Source organism: Tupaia chinensis, unplaced genomic scaffold (genome assembly GCF_000334495.1).
Source record: "Tupaia chinensis unplaced genomic scaffold, TupChi_1.0 Scaffold000165_2, whole genome shotgun sequence".
NCBI classification, from domain to species: domain Eukaryota; kingdom Metazoa; phylum Chordata; class Mammalia; order Scandentia; family Tupaiidae; genus Tupaia; species Tupaia belangeri.
In genome coordinates this window covers 2,166,205-2,170,713 of record NW_006159640.1, presented here as the reverse complement: position 1 = coordinate 2,170,713, position 4,509 = coordinate 2,166,205, and the positions used below count along the sequence as shown (strand labels likewise).

General features: G+C 38.8%; 1 long non-coding RNA gene across 1 annotated transcript in view; it reads left to right on the top strand.

The window, feature by feature from the left end:
• The window catches only part of LOC114007409 (uncharacterized), a 3,512-nt gene extending 2,986 nt beyond the window's left edge, over positions 1-526 (top strand). Inside the window, exons 2-3 of the long non-coding RNA XR_003549040.1 lie at positions 63-222; positions 448-526. This is a non-coding gene — a long non-coding RNA (uncharacterized LOC114007409). The remainder of the gene's footprint in view (positions 1-62; positions 223-447) is intronic.
• Positions 527-4,509: the final 3,983 nt, after the last annotated feature.

The following is a 4,509-nucleotide window of genomic DNA, read 5'->3' as shown; positions in this document are numbered from 1 at the left end:
AAAGAGGAGGAATAATTTTATGATTTGTTTTGTCTTTTAGAAAAATCACTTTGGTTGTATAGGAGACCAGAAGACGCCACCCCAAAATTTGACTATAGGAGACCAGAAGATGCTACTTTAAAGAATGCCTCCTTAGCATAATGATTATTTTGAGCTGATCATTTTGAGAAACTGCAGACACAGGAGAAGTTCTGAAAACAGTAGAAGTTACCTCTTTGTAAGGTAAATTTATGTCCGTAAAGAAAATCTTCAAATACAAGAGTCTCTCTCTCTCTCTCACCAAGAAAAGAAGGATGACTCTAACTCACTGAACAGTACATCAGTGGAGAAAGCACTAATTTTAACCTTTATAACTAACCTTAAACAAACTTTACCCAGGTTTACTGTGTTTCTTGGGAATCTCTCCATTATTGGCCCTCCTTACACCTTGCTTTTTGTTTGTTTCAGTGAATAATGGTATTAAAATCTGCATTCAAAGCCACCTTCTTGAGATCCACTCATTTCTCTGAGTCTTTCCATGTATAAAGGTATGCATGTTATCAAACTTGTTTGCTTTTCTCTTGTTAATCTGTTTTTTTAAAGTTTATTTCTTTCATGAATGAGAGTTCAGAGACAGAGAGACAAAGAGACAGCACCCCTAACAATGTCCTTGCCCTGCTTCAGCCAGCCCTAGATAATGGGCATGCATGTGCCCAGTATATTCAAGGAGGCCTCTAAAACCCAGAATCTTTCCATGTGGGTCAGCCTGGCAGAGCATCACATTTTGCTGCCTGTCACATTTTCACTATCCTATCCTTAATCTGTCTTTTCTGACAGAGGTCTATCCTAACCAAGAAATCTGAGGGGAAAATGATTTTTTCTTTCCCGATAGTTCCAAGGAAGAAAGTAAAAACCAAAGATACAATCAACTTGAAGGTTATATTAATCGAGGCCGTAGGTGACAGTGGCCTGAATTAAGGTGGCAGATATGAGGCTGGAGAGAATTGGAAGGACTTGAACAATGTTAAGGAAATAGAATGGACAGACCTTGGTGACAAGCGGAGATGAAGGAATTGACAATGATGACCACATGTCTGGTTTGAGTACCTCAGTGGATGGAGCTAACATTCACTAGAGTGAAGAATAGAGAGGGGAAGTAGAATTTGGATGAAATAAGAAGTTCAGTTTTCAACATGGTGGCTTCGAATGACTTTGGGCACATCCAGGTGAAGATTCAAGAAGGCAATTTTACACACAGGTTTGGTGCTTAGGAGAAGACTCTGGGTTGGAGAGTCCATTTTTTTTGAGGTATAAGCAAATGGATGATCTTCAATGATGTGGATTTAGATGGGTCTAACTAAGATTAGTGCTTGAAGAAAGAAGAGCTAAGTGCTGAAGAGAGAACCTTAAGGAACCTCAGTAGTTAAAGATCAAGACCTAAATTCTGGGTCAGAAAGGGTGGGAGAGAATCTCTATGAGAATAACTTATTGAGTCTCCAGAGGGGAAGAACTTTAAGGTTTGATCAACAGTGGCAAAAACTACAAAGGTCAGTTAAAAATAATGACTAAGATGGATCAAATAACATGGGCGAGAGCAGTTTCTATGAAATAAGTGAAGAAACCAAGTTTTAGTGGTTTCTTAAGAAGTCAAATAGTAAAGACAAAGAGTAAAGGTGCCACTATAGGAACCCTGGATATGAAGGAAAGAGATTAGGAAGTAACTCTTTAGGAATATGGAATAAAGTGAAGGGTTTTAAATAGAAGAAGGATGTATCCTAACCTCATTTATGAAAACACAGTGAGTAAGGAGGAAGAAGCCAAAGAGGAGATGGAGCGCGGATGTAGACAAGTTTATGGGTGGCAGAGAGATTATGATGGATGGGAATGTTACTCACTCAAGAGAGGCAGTTTATCTCAGGACAATGGAAAATAAGAGGAGGTTCTACATGAGAACAAGGTGAGAGAAATCCCTCAGCCATACCTGTCTGAGGCTGAAAATTGGTCTTGGAAATCTGTTGTAAACATCATAGTTTATTTTATTCATTCATCTGATCATTTACCTAATTTCTAATAACCCATGCACCGGAATCTAGTCATTTATGCCAAGTCCTCCACCTTGGCAGAGCCAGTTCCCATCCCCAAGAGTGAGGTCAGTCATTCTCAGTTTTGTTTCTTTATAAACTGCCCAGACAAAAAAATTTTTGCAGATATTGTTAGAAATTGAATAAATGAATGAATTCATATATACGTTAATGAATGATGGCTCTAGATCTCTTTCATCCAATCATTTGACAAATACTTATCAAGTAGCTACTACTTGAAAGGAACGGTGTGGTTGCTAGGGCCATGATTATGAACTAAATGGAGCTCATGGAGCTTAGTGCTTGGTCAGGGATAAAGAAAAAATAACTGACTGTAACAACAGAAAATGCAAAGTGCTATGATTGGAATTGGAGAGGGTGCTTGGAAGTGGCGACTAACTAGAGCCCTGAGCTCCCCAGGTTAAACCAAGTTACCTATTACAGTTTAGAATGCTAATTTATGAATAAAAAAACCCAGAATATTTACATCGGAATCTGATATTACTATGAATCTATGAATGAATAAATTAATTAATGATTTCCTTCATCTTATTAAGGATGTTCATAGTCATCTATTTTTGAGTTCTTGCTTCCTGGAAAATGGTCAGCCTTCAGTAAATTGCTGCCTAGTGTCAGGGGATTTTGCAAATAGTGAAATTTTATTGTAGATATTTTAATTCTATCCGGTTCTTTCCCAACACCAGTACTTTGCTTGGTAAAAACTATGTGTGGTTTCTTGTCCAGCTGTAACAAGTACTTAAGGCAAGGCACTTGACCTTTAGGTCAGGGGACATATTTTCAGTTAAAGCAGCTGGCTTTCATGCTGATGGCCATTCCATTGACCAGAAGGGTTGTGTGAGCCCTATTAAGATGATTGTTGGTGAAGGATGGCTTTGCTCAGAGTCTCAGACTTGACTAGGAGAGATGGACAATTTCCATTCTCCCCTCTGTTTTCTGGGCCAGCCACCCACAACTGTATTCCCAGCAGGGAGCACTCCTCTACTTTTGCAAATCTTCAGAGGAAAAAGAATCTACAGCACTCACACACCTTTATTATGGTGATTTAAAATGGTACGACTGGAAAATGCTCTGTTACAAATTAGGGACTATTGAGGACCTAAAAGTGAAGCAGTTGCTAATAAAAATGGAAATAATGTTGGCTACTGTTCATGATGTCCACTGGGGGTCAGACTGTGAAAAGACAGGCCCTTTGTGGCCTGGTGTAAAGATGTGAAGAAAAGACAGGGGGCAGTGTGGAATGGGAGACAGAGATGAAATCAGGCAGCCTCATGTCTCAAGCTTGGCCACCAGGGCCCTGGAGCTTCAGGGGACACTTTGAGATGTTCTAGCGAACTCTGTCACTCATCATGTGCTGAGGAGGGAACTCTTTCTTAACTTAGCATAGAGACTAAACTACTGAGAGTTGTGAACCAATCAACCAAAGTCTCCGAAGGGTTTACTGGTGTTATTTGTCAGAAATACTATGTAAGAATTAGAGAGCTAGAGAAAAAAAAAAGATTGCACAAAAGAATCTTGGGAATACTATCTTTAAAATAAAATTAGATACCGAGTTGTAGAACTAGGGGACTACTGAGATTCAGAGAAGGTGGGGTTGCTGTGGGGTAGGATACTCATAAAAGAATTTTAGAAGAAGACAGAGCTAGCACTGGGTTTACAAATAGATTGGATTATTACCTGATGATGGTCGTATGTTTTGTATCCTCAACTGGACTGGTGTGAAGTGTATTCATGTCTGGTAAATTTGACTCACAAGCTAAGTGATGTGTAGTGATTAAATGTGTAAAATACATTTAAAAATTTTATGCTTCCAGGTCAAAAATAGTTTGAAAAGAGCTGTTGTAAGCAATAAAGAGCTACTGAAAGTTAAAAAGAAAATAAAAAGATTGGACTTGTTGAAAGGGCCTTGACTGTTTCTCTAGCCTATCCTGTGTTACTTCCTCTTCTCTCTCACCATTGCACTATATACCCCATCATGCTGAAATATCCACCATTTTTCCTACATCCATGACCTCGCCTTTGCTGTCCTTTTCCCTGGAACGTTCCCCTTCCTCTTCCTGGAGAGCTATTTGTCTTTCATGATCCAGCTCCAAAACTCCTTTCTTGTGATTCCACCATGAACTATTCACTGCTCCCTTCTAATAGAGTTTCTATTAGGTTATAGAATTTCTATGAACTCATAATCATAATGATTGCTATTTAGTAAAATCATATAATCATAATTGTAACAAAATAATTTAACAAGCGTTTATTTGCTAAGGTCTTTACATACATTATCTCACTTAATTCTCACCACACTGGTTCTACTATGAGGACGCTCCCTGTATAAATTCAGAAAAGGAGACTGAGGGAGATTACCCAATTTGCCCAAAGTTGTGCCATTAGTCAATGAGTAGTAGGCTTAGGATACAAACCCAGAGCCTGAAATCTT